The sequence below is a fragment of the Heliangelus exortis genome, chromosome 1 (assembly GCF_036169615.1).
Source record: "Heliangelus exortis chromosome 1, bHelExo1.hap1, whole genome shotgun sequence".
In the NCBI taxonomy this organism is placed as follows: Eukaryota; Metazoa; Chordata; class Aves; order Apodiformes; family Trochilidae; genus Heliangelus; species Heliangelus exortis.
The window spans coordinates 147,032,901-147,051,106 of record NC_092422.1 but is presented as its reverse complement, the minus strand read 5'-3'; the positions used below and the strand labels follow the sequence as shown (position 1 = coordinate 147,051,106).

Here is an 18,206-nt window from a genome sequence, read left to right as displayed (position 1 = left end):
GTGTGTATGTGTTGTCCCCATGTGGTGGGGAGAGAACCCCCCCTTCTGCTGTGCCTGGTAGCAGGTGAGGAGGAGGGACCCAGCCACTGCCTGTCTTGGGATGAACCATTGCTTGGTGCCTTCCTGTTGATGATCCAGGTTTGGGGTGCACACGGTGTTGGGAATAGCCCGGTGATGCCCAGGCTTGTGCAAGACATGAGGGCATCTGTCCCCCTGACCTCTGGCACTGCCAAGAATAGCAGTGGCAGAAGGAAGAAGGGGTGGTGTTCCTGGCCTTCCTGGGGCCTGCTGTGATTCAGCTCCCTGGGGTGGGGGGTTGGAGAGTTGGCTGTGGTCCCTGGGGGTGAGGAGGAGAGCAGAGTTCCTAAATTACCCGCCTGCTGGGGCAGCTCGCCAGGGCCAGGGCCTGTGTGGGGCCAGGCTGAGATCTGTCTGGTGGTGTTCTGGGGGGTAGATGGAGCCTTCCCAGGCAGGGGTTTCTGCAGAGGGGGAGCTGCTTCTGGGGGCTTATTTTTCTTTCCTCTGCGTAAGCCAGTTTGGGTTTTTCCAGGGGTACTTGAGAAGCAAAGGAAGCCTCGAGGTGCATGTGCAGGCTGTGCCTGCCCTACTGTGAATGTTCATCCAAGGTGACTTCTGGGAGCAGGGAGAGCTTGAGGCTGGATTATGAGAATAAGCAGTCAGGATTTAAGGTCCGCTTTTGTTCTAACCTCTCATTGCTCAGCTTTCATGAGAATTTGTCTGAGAGAGCTGCTCCTTTTTAGCAGTGTGAGAGGAGATGGCCCCTCTGTGCTGTGGAAGATGCCGAAATGCCTGTCCCTGCCACGTGTGCTGGGTGGCTGTGACCCAGCTTCTCCAGCCCCACCGATGTTCCTGCTGCCTCCTGCTCGAGGGGTGGCTCGCAGTTCCCCACGCTGCCTCCTTCAAAAAGCTGTCAAAGGAAGCTGCTCTGGATGTACTTGAGGAAAACAAACTGGCTGCTGGCTCCCGCTAGCATCCTTACCCACACCCCCTCAGCCCCTCTAGCCTGAATTTCTTCCTGGAAGAGCTCACACTGGTTTGCCCTTGGCTTTGCAAGCCCCACATTGACTGTCAGCACAGTCTGCTAAGCAACGAAACTATTTTTTTCCCCTTTGTGTCTCAAGCCCCTTGTGATCATTTATCTAAAGCACGCACAAACGCTTGCCCTTAGACATGTTTCTGGAAATGGAAAATCAAGGGTGGGTATGTGCCTTCCTGATCCTTGCCCTGCATTTGCTCAGCTCTGACGCAGGGAGGCACAGAGCCTTTCCCTTTTTGGGCACAGGTACTCCGAGCCTGGTAGGGCATGGAGTTGGTTCACAGCTGATAGCTCTGCAGCCTGGGCAGGGATTAGGGAACGGGCTTAGGAGAGCCTTGTTCCTCCTGAGATCTTTGCCCTAGTGCTGCCTCAGGGAGCCTGAGGGGTTTGGGGAGGTGAAACACCCTTCTGGAAGCAGAGTGCCAGGACAGGGATCTGCCCTCCATCAGCAGAGGTGCTGGAGCCCCTGTGCTTGGCCGGTGCCTGGGTGTGGAAATATTTGCTGAATGTTTGGGCAGTAACCAACTCGGTCCCCAAATAAGGTGCTCCAGCAATGCATGGTAACAAGATAGGACTTGTCTCCTGAACTCTCCCAAGTGAGGGGTGTGGGGGTGTTGTTTAGACACTCGTCACAGGGGACTCCGTTATTAAGAAGGAAACTTGCAACTTGAGTCACCAAGCGGGCGGGCTCCCACCTGAAAGGAGGAGACAGCTTGGGTAGAAAATGCCACTCTTCAGCCTCGGGCTTTCCAGTCTGTAACAGTGGTGGTTCCTGACATGAATCTGGATGGATGTTCTGGGGGAGGGAGGGGGCTGGTGCCTAGAGGAGAGCCTTATGCAAGTGTGACGAAGAGCGAGGCAGCTGTGCCCTGGACTGTATGTTTTAGATACAGACCCAGAAAAACAGCCCAAGTGTGCTCCAGCAGGAGAGCATCTCCCACTGCCCCAGAACCTCCCGGAGACTTGGGAATGTTGGGATTGAACAACACAGCGCAGGCGTGGCGGACAGCGGGTGCTTCCCTGTGTCCCGACTCTTGCCGATGTGCCAGGATCAGGAGGTGGAAAAACACCACTGCTGGGGGGGGGGAGCTGGGACCTGCCGAGTCCTTGGCATTCCCAAGGAGCACTCCTGCCAATGCCACCTGCTCCTCGCTCACGTGGCTGTGACCCTGCAGTCCCGGCGGGTGCAAGGGACAAAGCTGACGCCACAGGCACGAGGGGACAGCCAGGTCTTCCCACTCCTCTGCCGGAGCACGGGCACCGGCCAAGAGTCCGGCTGTGGCCAAGGTTAGCCATGTCCTAAACCTTGTGCTTTTTCCTTCAGTTTTTGTGGCTGGGCTCCAATTCAAACACGTTTGGGAACATGCTCACCCCGTCGCTTGCAGAGCTGTTCTTCCACTGTCCCCCCCTGCTGCCACCTGCCTGGTCAGCTCCAGAAACCTGGGCTGCTTTTTGTAAAGCTGCTGAAGAGTGAAACCCCCAGCCCCAAGACACCCCGGTGAAGGCAATGCCAGTTGGTGGGGCAGCCAATTTTTGTGTGGCTGTTGCCAGAAGCAAAAGTGGTTCCAATGTGGTAAATGTGCCCTGGAAGGAGATGGGATTTTTATTCCCACAAGAAGCCTCCAGAGGCACAGCAAGTGGGATAGGAAAAAAACTGTGCAAATAAGTGCCAAATTTTTCTTCTTTGCCTTTAGGAGGGTCACTGAGGATGCAAGCATGGTACCTGCATTATTCCCCAGATGCTGCGACCTAGCTGGGGTTTGATTTGTTGGGGTTTTTTTTTCTTAATCTTGTTGGCCTCATGCAGCTTGACTGCTGAAGGAAGCAGATCCCTGGGAGGGAGCATGTCCCTCCCACTCGGCAGGGTGTTTCCACCAAGGACAAAGTTTTTCCCTCAAGTGAATCAGCCAGAAACTGCCTGCAGGTTTCATCAGGAAAAAAAAAAAAAAGAAAAGAAAAGAAAATCCAAACCCAAGGTTATCAATATAAAGTGATGTATAGGGAGGGTAATGGGCAGTGTTGTTCAGTGTTGTTGCAACAGGATGTGCTTCTTCCATGGGCCTTGCTTTGCCCACAGAGCTCAGCGAATTCACACGAGGACCAAGCCCAGCGTCCCTCAGCAACAGGAGCTTTTGCAGTTCCAGATCTCCCTGTGGTCAGGTTCAGTGTCAACATGGGCTGCTCCAGGCTCCTGCAGAGTCCTGAGCAACGTCACACCAGGCCCTGGGCACCTTTCCAAAATGTACCGAGGTCACCCTCCATCCCTGCCTGTGCAGCACCCACCGAGGGAAAGTGAGTGGCTGAAGGGATGCGGGAGAACCAGAGGAGAACCGGAGAGACCTCGTTTGCCAGGGAAGTGCTGGGGTGGGACAGACTGGCAGCATGAGAGGGAACATGGGGAAAGGAGCAACAGAGATGTCTGGAAGACCATGAACACGATCCAGGGAAGGGCTGGGGGCAGAGGGAAGGAGCACAGCACCCAGAGGACACCCAGGGTGTTTACACACAGGTGCAAATGGTGCAGTGAGGCAAGAGAGGCTGCGGTCCCCTCACCACCAGGTGAAACACTGCATGTCCCCAGTGACCCACCATGGGTGGCACCTGCGTGGGCCTCCTTCCCTGCTGGCACATCCCAGCTTAACCTCCTTGTCCCAGCCTGGCTCCCTGCTTGTCAAACTCCCACTCATGGTTGTCCTCCAACTCTACCCCTGGGCTGGTTCAGTCATGGTGGTTCCACGTCCCCCTCTCTGGGGACATGGCCAGCTCTTGCAGGACACTGCTGAGTCACAGTGCTGCCATTGCCTCTGGCACAGATGTGGAGATGCCAAGGCTCTGGAAAGGGCTGCAGAATCATCATGCTTGTGGGTAGCATGAGCACCAGGGCCAGCACCCATCAGTCTCTCCTGTCACCTCACACCGATCCCGCATGCACCGGGAGCTGCTCCAAATGGGAAAGGGGGTGATGGAGATGAATGGAGACACTGAGGGAGAACAGCTTATCCCTTGCATCCACACCACTGCCACCCATCCACTGTGGGAGCGAAATGGTTACACAAACCCAGACAAACATAGGAGCCAACTAAATATCCCCAGGAAGGGCACAGGTGGGCTGTGATGCTCTGAGGCAGACCTGAAGGTGCCCAGCACTGCCGGGGGGAGCAATCTCACTGCATAAGCAGTCACTGCTGGTCTGGGCATTGAATGCTATCACCTACAGCCTCAGTGCTTACACATCAATATAGGGAACCAGAAGTTGCTGATTTTCTTGAAACATCAGTAAGAAAACTTTAAAAAAACTTTTATAATTCCAGATTATAAGTCACAGATTATAAGTTCAAGTGCATAAAATCATGCGAGAGAGAGAGCTGACTTGGTCCTTCAGAGTAGAAACTTGGTTATTGAGGCTAACTGGACAATCCAAAGTCAGCTAAGAAAGAGTATTTTATTTTGATAAGATTTTATTTTTAATCTTAGAATTATCTTTCTGCAAAGGCACAGTGCTCTTTGAAAAATATTATTTTCCTCCATGGAGATACTTGTTCTGGGAATCTTTTGACCAAACAGTGCACATAAGTAGAAACCTTCCCCAGGCCCATAGTTACAGAGGTGATAGTGGAGACTTAATAGCCCCATAGCAAGTAAAGAATCATAAAACATCTAACAAAAAAAAATACTCCATCAAAGTCATATTAAAATGGTGTTTATTGGAGGAAAGAACCACTGACCACATCTCTTTGTCATATAGATACCACACAGACAACATCATGGCTGAGGAGATTTTCCTGCTTTATATTTTTAAGAAAAAACTGCAAGCTTCCCAGTGTACACCTGAAAATTCTGTGCAAGGACCTGAGTCCATCCAGCCTGGGCTCCAGTGTTTTAGACTGTGGGATGCCTGGGACTGAAGCACTGGCTCCTCTAAGTATGCAGCGTGACTTCTGAGAGCTGCTGCAGGGACTGTGGGTCTTCCAGCAGCACTCATTGATCTCTGCCCCCCATCACTGAGCTTTCCTGGAAAGCAGGATGAACTCGTTGAACAAGGTTGTCTGAGGACCACAACAGTAATCTGCAAAGCATGCCTAGGAAGTGGAGGTCTGTGTTAGTAACTGGGTGCTGACCCTTCCCTTGCCTGGCCAGTAGAGCTTCATAGTCCAGAACCGGTTGGGGTTGGACTTCTTCCTTTAACATACCTGGAATGTCCTGCAAAGTTGCACAAGTGTCTGCCCCACAGCTGCTCTGCCCACGTAGTGCTGCAAGAGCTGGTGGGAGCTGCCCATCACCATGAGGAAGCCACAAAAGCAAGAACACAGCACCCCACCAGAGAAGACCGACCGTGTCTCCTCAGTGGTGCAGCAGAGCTTCTCCCGAGAAGCTGAAGGTGCCCTTTGGCTTTCACACCCTGAGAAGTAAAAAGAGGGTATGGCTGGTTGAAAAAAAGCCATTTGATTTTATCCATGTGAGGCTTGTTGACCTCCACAGAATTTGGTACAGGGAGCTGTCTACGATCTCTCAAAAAAAGCCCCATCCCAGGTATTTTTTCTGCCATACAACTCTATTCAGGAAGGTACAATTAGCAAGGGGACCCCTATTTGCTCTCTTTAGTTTTGCCCCCTCTCCCTGCAAGGTCTGCAGCCAGAAAAGGTGTCCCCATCATAGGCTGTGCTGCTGCCCTGCCAACTGAGAGCACAGAGAGCTCTGCCTCTCCTCCCACACCTGGAGAGGCTGTTGGCCTCCCTCTTCTTCACACAAAGATATCAGTGGGGGGGAATAGTTACTGCTGCTCCTGCAGGGAGCCACGTTTCCTCCCAGACATAATTGTCACTTGGTAGGATCTTACTCACCCTGTGGTGGCAGTGGCTGGCTTTCCAGGCTCTGACACCAGCAAAGTAGGCTGCAGGGCCATGGTTCTCCAACTCAAAGCCACTCAAAAGCCATCTGCCTAGGGGCAGAACTGGCTTTATTCCTGCCTGGAATCTGACCTGCCCAAGTATTTGCTTGTGCTGGCTGAATGCTGGTCTCTTCACACCCTGCCAAGCAAAGCAGATTGCAACTCATGGAGTTAAACACTCATGCTGGCCTGCAGGTGAGGCTCCCTTGCTCTTCCTTGCCACGGTCTTCACCAGCAGGCTAGAAAGGAGGGTGAACAGAAGCAAACACATCTCTATGATGTTTGCCATTACATGCACTTGCTGCCAGAGGGTATAAGAAGACCCAAAGAGTGTGGAAGAGTTTCCCAGCTCTCTGGCTATGATACCAGTTAATGCCACTATAGGTGCTGGTATTCCCCAGGTGGGAGCTCATCCACCTAGAGAACTTTGGAAGCATCCTTCTCTAGAGGCCCGGCCTTCTCCTCTCCCTCACCTCCCTGCCTTCCTTATGTTATGGATTATTTTCCCTTAATGCTATGGCCTTTTCCTGGGAGCAAACAGCAGCCAGCAGCTGGGTGCAAGGGAGAGTTCTGTGACCACTGGGCAGTCATAGCCCTCCCCACAGTACCTTTGTCTCCTGCTGGGCCCTGTGTTGTTCGCCTCCAATCAGCCTGATTCCTATTTTCCCCCACTAAAGCTCCTCCTGGTCTTCTCCACCTCCCACACATGCCCTGCCTGGCTAGCAAAGGCTGCCCTTCACACAGTAAAACAGGATTTGCAAAAATATCTGCCTGGCATACAGCTTCATCTCTGCTTTGTAGCATTGGGTGGGGGCTTCAAGAACAGCAAGAGCTCTGGCTGCACACTGGCACATCCTGGAGCCATTGGCTTGGCTGGCAGAAGTGTCCCAGCTCTGTTAGCACTGATGCAAGAGCTCAATTAGTAGTTCAGGTGTTGCCACAGTCTTTGGCTATGGCCCAAGAGCTAATGACAGAGCAGGTGGCAGATGTGAGGATTGCAGAAGCCTGGCTGGAGGTGAGAGGAGGTTGTTCTGAACAGCTTGTTGAGACCAGCCGCTGCTGGCTGGTTGAGATGATGAGTTTTGTAAGGTGAGTTCTTGCTTTCTGGAAGTCTCCAAAACACCCTTCGGCCTACAAAAGATGCTGCAGCTGCATTTGGCTCTGCCACCCCTCCCAGGATGTCCAGAATTACCTTGGGATTACCGGGGTGACCATACCCCTGACCGCTGGTTTACAGCAGGAGGAAAACTCATTAAGCTCCAGAGGTGTTTAAGCAGAAGCAAAATGGCGCTGGGGCATTGACACACCTTGCATGTTGAGGCAATATGATGATAGAGGGGCATAAATGTCATTGTCTGATGAAAGACAGATTTTTCTTATTGAATTCCTGCATTGTGTGCCTACCACAAATGGCCTGAGGCACCCAGGAACTACTCACCCCAAAGCAAACCTATGGAGGGAAGCTGGGAGGAAGGAGATGAAGGAGATGAAGCAGAAGCTCTGGAGAATTGTACAGCAGCAAACAACGTGCAACTTGACACGCAGCAAGAGCTTGAGGAGATTTTTTTTTTTTCCACACAGGTTGACAAACTGGTTCAAAAGAGGCTTAGAACTATGACCAAAGAAGCTGTTGATGCAGTTTGACTCCCGCTGAGCTTACAGAAGCAGGAGTTTGTATATTCTTTGTAGGCAAGCAGGATTATGTCAAACTACCTAATGCCATCATACAGTTTGCTTACTAATGGAAACACTGAGCATGGGGGAATTGCTCCAGCCTAAAGGGAGGAAAGTTTTTGTGATCACCACCCTGTGTTATCTATGAGTACAACCTGCTCCTGCAGAGCTCTGTGTAAAGCAGGAGTAGAGGTGCAGGTCTGCTTGCTTATGCACACAGAGGAGTCAGGATTCACAGACCCCCTGGTTCTTCTCTGTCCCAAGCTCTTGCTGTCGCTGCCCTTCCTCAGAGGCTGCCTCTGCTTCTTTGCACTCAATATCAGAGCTGACATCAGTGGGAACATTATGGGCCCTTGGGTGTCAGCCCTCAAGGAAGAAAAGCGTGCCAAAAGGTCTGTTCTTGGGTCCATTGAATATGCTGATGCTTTTTTCCCCAATGGCTCCAAAAGCACCTTGAAGAGCATCCATTGTCACTGACATACAGCCCCATCTTGAAAAGGGCTGTGTGGAAGTGGGTGTCGGGGCAGCCATTTTGTACTAATAACAATAATTTTGAACTAATGCTGTGTCGCAGTAGGGAAGACAGAAATGACTAATTAAAACAATGGGGAGATAGTCAAGTCATGAGAGCATTACTCAAGTGCAATTTAGCTGGGAAGCTGCAATTCACAGCTCTGCTATTACAAAAATACCACAGGACTTAATTCACCAGACATCGTCGTCAAGGCACCAGGTTATCATCCCACCTGAAAGCAGCTCCAGGCTACCCACCACCCAGCCCACCATCAGTTCAGAGCCATCCTGAGCACAGCCTGGCCCTGGCTCCCAAGTGGTCAGTGCCATTTCTAGCAACCCTAATTTTTTCTGGCCTAAAAGCAGGACAGCCCAAGGTGTCTCAGCTTGCAAATAGGATCGTAGCTGAGTTCAGTCTTGCTCAATATCAGGATAACACTATAATCAACAGAAGGCAGAAGACAAAGCCCTACTGTTCCTCACATAACCACTTCTTCATGCTCTACAGCATTTGGCAACTGTTGCTCTCTGTCCTGACCACTCTCCAGATGCCCTAATGAAGAAAACGATGAGTAAACTACTTCACTGTGAAGGGAGAGACCTGAGACAACACCTTGATGTTTGTTAGCTGGGGTCAGGCCAGTCTCAGAGTGGACTCTACATAGCCCCTGAGCATGTCCCATCACTGCAGGTGTGTGGGGACCTGAGGCACATGGACTTTGGGCAGCAGGGAGAAGACAAGCAATAAACATTGGCCTCGGTGGGCCTGATGTAGATTAAGGGGAGAGCTGGTGCACGAAGCATGTGCTTGAGCAGCAACAATCCCTCCCCTGCTGTGTCAGTCCCTGCTTTTTCAGCTGTAGCAACAAGTAGGGGAGGTCTAGTGTAGTGGAGCTGCGTAGGAGGAGGGCTTAGCTGAGAGAGGCTGGAGCTGCAGATGGGTTTGGAGCCCACGGTCTCGGATAGAAATGGTGTTTGTGGCTGTAATATGGTTTGTAGGAGTTGGAGGGCTTTTATTGACAGCTCTGGCACTGCTTTGGCTCATGGCCATGACTGACACGTGAATGAAGGGGGAGAGATATGAGGCACTGAGGGAGAGGGAAGAGGACAGAGCAAAAGAAATGCAAAGATCAAAGTCTAGCCAAGAGAAAAGTTGAACACTGAAAGCAAAGGAGATGGAAGGAAGGGAAATTAAGAAGTAAGACAAAGGGAGAGACAAAACACACAGGGTAGCGCTCCAACAGGCCAGAAAAGGGAGGCAGGAAGGACCTGGGTGTGGAGAGGATGACAGCTCCCTTACCTGGTACATTACTCAGGCATTGGAATGGGCTGCCCAGGGAAGTGGTGGATTCTCCACCCCTGGAGGTTTTAAAAAAGAGACTGGATGTGTCACTCAGTGCCATGGTCTAGTAAGCACACTGGTAGTGGATCAAGGGTTGGACTTGATGATCTCAGAGGTCCCTTCCAACCTGGCTGATTCTGTGATTCTCTCCTGCTGTTGCTGTATTGGAAAAGTTGAGCCTGGCTTTTTCTGGAAATGCTTAATGAGCAATTAACACAAATAACTTCCCTGATACCTTTTGTGATGCTTTTGAAGCCAAATGACATATGTTACAGCAGAAATAAGTGATCCTGTGAGGACTCAAGGAGGCACTGCACCTCTGTGAAAAAACTCTCCCTGAGAAGTTAATTCCCAGAAGGCAGCAGAAGCAGTCAGACTCTGGGGAAGGGCTGTTCCAGTGGTGGGAGGCCTGGCCCAAAGGAAGGGAAAACTGTGGATGCATCCTGGCAGCTCAGTGGCCTGCAACCAGAGAGAACAGCCCTGCGCTTTCACTGTCCCAACTGGGAGGTCGCAGGCGCTTCCCTTGCCCTGGGTCAGAGAAAATCCTTTTCATGAGGAAACACAGATGAGGTTTTCCATGTAGTTGGCCTTCACGTGTTCCCCCTGAAAAACTCAGCTCTGCTCTTTCAGCTCCTCCCTGCTGACTGCCAATGCAAAAGTCACACTCACCAGTGATGCCTCCTTTTCCATAAACTAGAAATGTCCTTTCTTGCCTCAGCTTGGCCAGCAGCAACCCCTCAAACCTCCTGCCAGGGCATGAGGTAAAGGACTGGCAGATGTTTCTCCCTCTCTTCAGTGGGGCAGAGCTGGGTGGCTGTGGTGAGGCTCAGTCTAAGCACGGTGTGTGCCCAACACTTCAGTCAATGCTTTAGGGGCACATGGGGAGAAGGAGTTTCCCCAAGCCTGGAGCCATTCACAGACCTGTGGCCCTGCAGCAGGTCCTGCCAAGTGATGTGGAGCCAGGAAGGACATACACTGGGACTTACGCATTGCTCTGGGATGTCAGTCCTAATGGAAAACAGCAGGGATTAGTTCAAATATGCCATAAATATTTACTAGCAAGGACATCCATCTCCCCAGCAGATGTTAGATGTCTGTAGCTGCCTGAAGTTTCCAGGTCTTCTCCAGCACCAGGAGAATCCAAGCATCATCCCAGCACCATCCTTGTGGCTTCAGGTCATGCTTCCTGTGCAAGCAGATGCCTGCAAGCCTTCCAAACCAGCCCCAGGCCTGCAAAGCCCCCAGGCAACCACATGGTCACCTCCTGGGAAGCAGGGTTGGTTTGTGGTTATGGAAATAACTCGGCATTTTTTGAGCCTGGGCTGAGCTGTGGTGTTGTCCCCACCGAGGAGGGGGGTACTGCTGAGAAACGCCAAGGTTTCACCTTTGCTCTGGAAGAAGCTGACCAGGGTTACTTTTGGTGTTTTCTTTCGGCAGCCATCGCTCTGCGTGTAAACTCTGGGGCCTGGCTGTGCTTTAACTCTCAGGCTGCATGGCAGAGGCACGTGGCTCGTGTTCAGAAGACACACTTTAAATAACCGCACCGCCGTGACTCATGCCTTACCCAAGGCAGTCTGGCTGCTGGCGTGTAAAGCATGAAAGCCGGTGATCTTTGGAAGAGGAGAAGATCCTACAGCGAGCAGACATATGGCTCAGTTCCTGGACAGAAGGTGGGAGGAGTGGAAGCGTTGCTTAGATGAGATTAGGTGGGGAGGATGAGGCTGGCGGGCACTGAGCTGCGGCCTCCCCACCACTGCCCAGCTCTGTCCTCCTGACCTGTCACCACATGCATGGCCCCTTAGCTCTGGAATTTCCCCGAGTCAGTGGTTTTTGGAGCTCAGGGCAGCTCAGGGAGGTAAGGAAAAGGCATGTGAGAGCAGCACCCAAGTCCAAGTGTGGGGGACGTGGCACGTTCTTTTGCCCTTTATAGTGTTTGGCCTGTAGCACTTGAGGAGGCAGACAGGAACAGGCAGTCCTGACTGCTCCAATGAACCTTCACCTTTCCCTCAGGCACTCAAATGATTCTCCATTTCCCTCACCCCCACCAGTTCTGGCACTGCCCCTCTCACCCTGCCTTCCCATCCACTCCCCCACACTCCCTGCCAGTTCACCTTAGCACTTTCCCTTCCTGCACCACCTGTCCCTCTTCTCTACCCTCCCAGACCTGTCCTTCCAAACCTCCCACTCTCCTCTTCCCAGTTCCTACTCCTCCTAGGGAGCTGTTCTGCACTCCTTTTCTTCACCGCTTCTTGATGCCACCTCTCCACCCCTCCTCATCCACCGCCTGTAGCCACATCTTCCCCTCAGGTAAAAAGCCAGCCCCTCGGGACCTACTGTGGTGTTTCCCCAAACCTTTTGCCTTGTGGCTTCCCCACAGCCCCCAACCAAACCACTCCCCACAGCCTTTTGCCCCAGAAGCACTGCAGCAGCTTGGCAGCTCCTGCCAGCAGCCCAAACCCGGAGGCCAGGCTTCACCTTTGGGATGCACCCCGCTCTCCCTCAACCTCCTCCCCAGCCTGTGGCTGTGGCTGGGTTGTCCGTGCCAGCCACATCAGCTGCTTTCCCCAGCCCAGAGGCTGTTTCCAGGGCACAGGCACCCAGGAGCTGCTCATCAGCTTCAGCAGGGCAGCGTAAATGTCACGTCCCTGCCTGTTCCCGGCCTGGAGCGATGCTCCCATTATGTAAGGCACAGTGTGTACGGGAGCTGGGAGGCCCCGGGCTCCCTTACACACCCTGAATGACAGCTGCAAAAATGAGATGGGGACTATTTTTAAATCCACCCTCCCTTCCCTCCTTCTCCAGCTCTTCCCTGCAGCCCCAGTCAGGTTGTGTGGATATCCAGACCCTGGCTCCATCTGGGGCAACTGGTACTGCTGGACTCTGCCTAGCTGGTCCTAGGCAACATTTTGTACTGCTGCCACATGCGGTACCTCAGCACGGGGCTGGTGGAATGTTGAGGACACATCCTCTTCCAGCTCTGTTTCCCCATCAGCAGTCCCCTGACATCCTCTCCTTCACCTCTCACAGCCCTACTTGCCAGCAGGACCCACGATGCCCTTTTCCTCCCCCCAGCCTGTCCCTGTAACTTTAGAAAGGTCATTCCCTCCTCCTTGAGCCACAGGGTTATCGCAGTTCCTTGGAGCAGAGCGGAAGGGATCTCGAGGCAGGAGGGAAAACTACCTTCTCATGCAAAAACATGATACCCCTGCACCACCCTGTCCCTCAGAGCAAGGGCAAGAGACAGATGGTCCAGAGCAGGGGGGTGTATAACATCTCATCTCCCACTGAACACTGCCAGCATGGGGACCAGCAGAGAAGAGGCAAGGCAAGGGAGGAGCTGGTTAAGAGAGAGACTGTGTCTGTCACAGGAAAAGGACAGTTGTCAAAACCAGCAGCATTTTGCCCCAGAATGCTGTAAGATACGTGTTCCTCAAGATAGAGTGATGGATAAAGATAGGCAGTGGGTGGACGTTGCCTGTGCACTGCTACTTTGGCTTTGACTAAGGATATGCTCAGCAAAGAACTGTCTGGAGCCACCAACAAGTTTGAGGTACCACTTCATCTGGCATTCTAGATGCTGGTCTAGAGATCCCTTAGGAAGGATGGAGCAGACCTGCAGTGGGCACAGAGCAGGCTTGTAAGCAGCCATTGTGAGTGTGCAGCTTGTTTAATCTAAAACAGGAGGGGCTGAGGCAGGGCAGGAGGGTAGGATCTGTACACCATAAACACATGCTAGGGAAAAGGTCTAGTTCGTACTCCCAGAAGATCAACTGGATCACAAATATATTTATGCTTAAAATTAGATATCAGTTCCTAGCCAGCCATGGTATAAACTTCTGTGACAGCCTGTGAGGCTGGAAGGTGGGCAGAAGCAGCTTAATTTGGTAAGATATCCAGCCGGCTGGTAGTCACTGCATGGCAGGAAAGGAAGGAGCCCAGAATGAGCCATAAACCCATCTGAGATAAAGCCTGCAATCATATCCCCAAGCTAGTCCCCAGAGGGACTAGTACGGAGCTGAAATTTCAGTGTGTTGCATCCTCTCTAGGTTACATGTTACTAATTTTCCTGGATCCTTGAAGAGGCATGGAAGAGGTCACCTCCTTTTCTTTTTGGTTTTTTTGGGGGGGTTTGTTTTGTTTTTTTTTTTTAGGAACCTGTTTCAGTTTCTTCATTTCTGTAACCTTTCTGGCCAGGTCTAACCACTGGGTTGGGGTAAAGCAGGGAGGAAGAATGGGGCCACTACTGCTGCTCTTAAGTCATGCTTTTGGGTGTGTTGGTTTGCCTTGCTCACAGGCTCAAGACAAAGCCAGCTCTAGGTTCTTGGTATGCTGGGGCAACCTGGGGAGCTGGAGCTGTTGCTCATTGCGGGAAGCTGTGCCCTTGTGGGACTCACTGGCTGCACTCTCCCTGTTGCAGGAGCCTGGGGATGCTGACAACACCTTTGTTCTCTCCCACTTGCTCCCTCTGCTGTGTAGGCTTCTGCAGAGCTTCCCCATGAGAAGGGGTGCCTTCGGGATGAGATACTGCCCGTGTGTCTGGACTTTGGCACTGCACTCTGCTGTGTGCACGTCAGAAGGACAGGAGTCAAAGTCCCAGGCTTATGTTTCCGTGTGGCAAGGAGCCCGTGTTACCACATCACCGTGACAAGGTCCCCAGGCTTGTGACCAGGGTGGCAGCTATTTTTACCTGCTCCAAGTCCTCCTCTCCGTGCTCGGGGACAGCCGGGCAGAGCTCCAGAAAGAGCTGTCCTGAAGTAGGAGCCTTGATTAGGGTTGGGGGGTGAGGGTGTCAGTTCAGGAGATGTCAGAAATCCCTCAGCAGGAGGGTTACCTCCTCCAACCTCTCACCGGCGGGCAGCTATGACCGTGTCCCACCCGAGCCCTTCAGCTCATCCTCACTGATCCCCTCCATTAAAAAACCCCTCCTGGTTCGCTGCCGTGCCGCAGGGAGCGGTGCCGGCTCCCGGGGATGAAGGGGCAGCCCCAGTACCCTCGCCGGGGCCGTGTGCGGGGGAAGGAGGCGGGAAGGGTCCCAGGCCCTGGGGGTGGGCGCGGTGCGCGCTGCCGCAGCACCACCCGGTGGCCACTGCTGGAAGGGCGCGGCCCCGCCGCCATTTGGGGGCTGTGGATGGGGCGGGGTGGGGGCTGTCCGGGTCTGGGGAGTTGAACCCGACGGTGTTGGGTTCCCGGTGGCTGCCGGGCGGTCGGGCAAAAGAAGCTTGTGGTAAGCCCGTAGTCTGCAGCCTGAAGACGCCAGTGGCGCTGGGCCTCTGAGCTGCCGCGGGTAAAGGCAGAACTAGGGGTGTAGGGGCAGGAGAGGATGGTCCCTGGCTCCTGCAGCACCCTGGGGGTTGATTCCCCCAGGGCTCAAAGACCGCTTAAACACAAAATAATTTTTCCTTCGGAAATGTAGGGCAGCCCACAGCCGGACCCTCCAGCAGTGTTGCTCAAACCAGTGCCCCAGACAGCCACCTGCATGGGGGTCTGTCCCATCCTGCCCCAGGCTGAGGGCACGGGATGGTGCCTTGGGCGCCCGTGTTGATGGGCACTGTATGCAACACTCCACCCCAGGCAGCAGCACCCGGGGGCTCTCCCAGTCCTGGGCTCTGATGGAGGGAGTCTCGCAGTCAGTCCAACCAGGAGGCTGCCCTCCCCGCCATGAACAGTGGAGCACCCCAACATGATATTCAATCCTTCTCAGAAACCATTTTGGGTCAGCAGGCCCTGGTAGTGCAAACAATAGTGGTATCTTCATGTGGTGGAGCTACTTGTAGGTCATGTTTCCTCAAGGTCTGCAAATGTCCCTGACATAACAGGTTCGGATGGGGCTTGTAGTGAGCATATTGACAGCTCCCAGTTGCTGAGAAGGGATGTGGGGCAAACCCCCAGACCTCATGCCCCGAGGCAGACCTGCAGTCTTGTAGCTTGGTGAAGCCAGCCTCACCTTCAGGATGAGGATTTGGAAAAGGCATCTTTTCCTGGAGTGCAGCAGAGCCCCAGCAGAGGACCCATTTCTTGCTGGATTGAGGCAGTATGTGAATATAGGAGAACGTGAGGAGGCTGCTTCTCTGCAAAAATTATGTACTTCACAATTTTAGGTAGCATATAAAGCTTTAGAAGCAAACAAGCAGCCAGCAGGATAAAATTATTGCATTGGCTGATAGATGACAAAGAGTGAAGTTGGATGAAGCAGCTGCTGTTGGGGAGCCACGGGCAACATTTTCAAGCACAAATGGGCTGAGAAGCGCTGTGGCACAGGGTGCACCCACAGCACAGGGCCCGGAGGAGAGCATTGCAGGTGCATGGCCTATTGTCATGAAACGTGCACACAAATCTGTCCCAAAGAAGGGGATCAACCAGGGCTGGGGTGGCAAGGCTGCTCTCAGAAGCTGAAAGCAAATTTTAGGTTTAATGCATTAAAGAGACAGTTTTGACCGTAAGCTGGTGATCAAATACAAGAGGTAAAAGGTACATGAACTCACCTCTTGCCACATCTGGAATATTGCCAGCAACCTTTACTCTCTACTCTGCCTACCTACTTCAGAAGCCAACTTCTGTCTCCTCCCCCCTTCCAGAGAGGAGGAAAGCTTGTCCAATATTGTCCTTTTGCAATTATTTCCTAGAGACACCCCACCTGCCCATAAGTCTGTCATGCCTACACCACCAGCTTCTGGCTTGTCCCCCTCATAGGTAGCTTGCTCCCAGTTTTCTTCCATTGCCCTCACTCCTCAGAATCCTGCTCAGATCTCACATGCAGCACTGATCTCCCTTCTCACCTCCCTGCCCATTATCACAGGCTGGACAACTGGGACAGGGTAGAAGATAGCCCCTTGCTCTGAGGCCTCTACGTGACCAAATGTCCTGCCACTTGGGCTTCAGCAGAGGTTTTAGCCTGCTCTTCAGTCACCTTCATTCCTTCTTGCTTAAACAGTCACACAGAGCTGCACATGCCATAGGATCCCTAAAGGGGAATTCAGGGGAAGGTGGAAATTAAAATAACTTTTGCAACCTGGTTACCCTACAGATTTAGCCTCTTGAAGCCTAACAGTCTTTCCAGCTGTAAGAGAATTGTATAATTTGAAAGCCTCATAAGAAAATATTTTCTCAATGGCCCTGTCTAGCCAGCAATCAAGCAAAAACCCAGAGCTTGGTGGATGCAGCTCTTGCACATTTCTCAAGGGAGGCATTTCAGCTGCCTCTACACAGCGCTACAAACCAAACAGGAACCAGGTCCTCTCCCTGTGCATCTGGTGTAGTCAGGAGGAGCAAAAAGGAGTAGAAATGCACTTGAAGTCCTGAGATCAGCAGATCCCCCCAGCACACAACGGGAAGGAGATTGAGTAAGAGGTTGAGATGTTTTCCATTGCCATCTTTCAGATCACCAGTAGCTGCAAAATTTCCAGGAGGGAACTAGTAATACAATGTGCAGAGTTAGCACATTTATAAACTCGCTTCCCACCCACCCAAGAGAACATACAAGGTCCCTGAAAATAAGACACTGTTATAATAACCCTCTGTGCTGCTGCCAGCTGCCACCACAACAGGGAAAAGGTACCAAACATCCTCCAGTGATTCAATGTCGAGGCCACACAGCACCAGGTGGATACATCCAACATGTCCTGTTATCCACTCAGTTCCTACTACAATTCTGTGATTGATGTTTGGCCTTCAGTACACAGATCAGGCCCCTCCCTCTTAACAGGCAGGGTTTTTAGCTTTTATACACAAATTGTCTGGGTCACTAATCACACCATGATTCTGGAAGGTAGCCAGAAATAAGCAATTAATTAATTAGGGATACCTAATTTTTTTCTTCTGCAAAACCATTTGGATTTATTCCCTTATCCACTATATGGATTGCAGGTGGTCATCTTCATACATACGTTTCACAATTACACTGCTGAGTGGCCAGATAAGATGCCAGGTCAGTCTTCAAAGACCTTCTAGTGCCTGGACTAGATACCTCTTCCCTCCTTAAAATATCAGGAAACAGTCACTGAATGGTCATGCAGATGAGTGCCCTGCCTACAGTGTCAGTTCAGCAATCCTATCTTCCCCCTTTCCTCCTGTTAAAAATTTTCTTTCCTATCAGCCCCCATCACTAATCATACAAGACACCTTTAACAAAAGCAACGAATCAACAAACTCTACCTTACTGCAGTTACTAGATGTGCTAAAATATTCCAGATACAGTAAAATACCAGTGATGTCATTTTCCTTGAGAGCAGAAGTATCATGGATTTCCTCAGGCAGAAGGATCATGGATTCCAAGAGGCCAAGGAAAGTGAACATATTTTCTAGAAGCATTCCTTTCTGGTCAGAACCAGTGAATGTACAGAATACCTGTATCACCTAATCAGAATCATCTCCAGGTATCAGCCCTTGAAAAACAGAACAAAACAAACACCCTAAACCAAACAACCAAGGTTTAGGTAAAAAAATGGGAAGGAACGGAGACACTTGCCTTCACTGTTAAAACTTCCCATAAACTCTCCTTCTTCCCATGAAAGAAAGACAACTAAATTCTGATTATTCTTTGGTGGCTGTCAGCCCCAAAGTAACAGACCATGCAAGATTCAAACCTATGCAGCTGCCTACTAGTTCTCAGGATTCCTCCCTCTACCTGAAAGAGCTCAACCTAGAGTCAACTACCAGACAAATGCAAAACTTTGCCAAGTTTTTGGAATAAATTAATCCAGAAAATACAAGTGGGGAATTGTATACCTGTTAAC

At 51.8% G+C, this 18,206-nt stretch overlaps 2 long non-coding RNA genes across 2 annotated transcripts; one reads left to right on the top strand and one right to left on the bottom strand.

The window, feature by feature from the left end:
• Nucleotides 1-1,691: 1,691 nt before the first annotated feature.
• On the top strand, nucleotides 1,692-3,021 carry LOC139797442 (uncharacterized). Its single transcript, XR_011726473.1, has 2 exons — nucleotides 1,692-1,813; nucleotides 2,382-3,021. It is a non-coding gene; the product is annotated as an uncharacterized lncRNA (long non-coding RNA).
• A 1,720-nt stretch (nucleotides 3,022-4,741) lies between these two features.
• LOC139797405 (uncharacterized) lies at nucleotides 4,742-6,424 on the bottom strand. The gene is made up of 2 exons (XR_011726463.1): nucleotides 5,248-6,424; nucleotides 4,742-5,136 (listed from the first exon to the last, which is right to left on the bottom strand). It is a non-coding gene; the product is annotated as an uncharacterized lncRNA (long non-coding RNA).
• Between the last annotated feature and the right edge of the window lie 11,782 nt (nucleotides 6,425-18,206).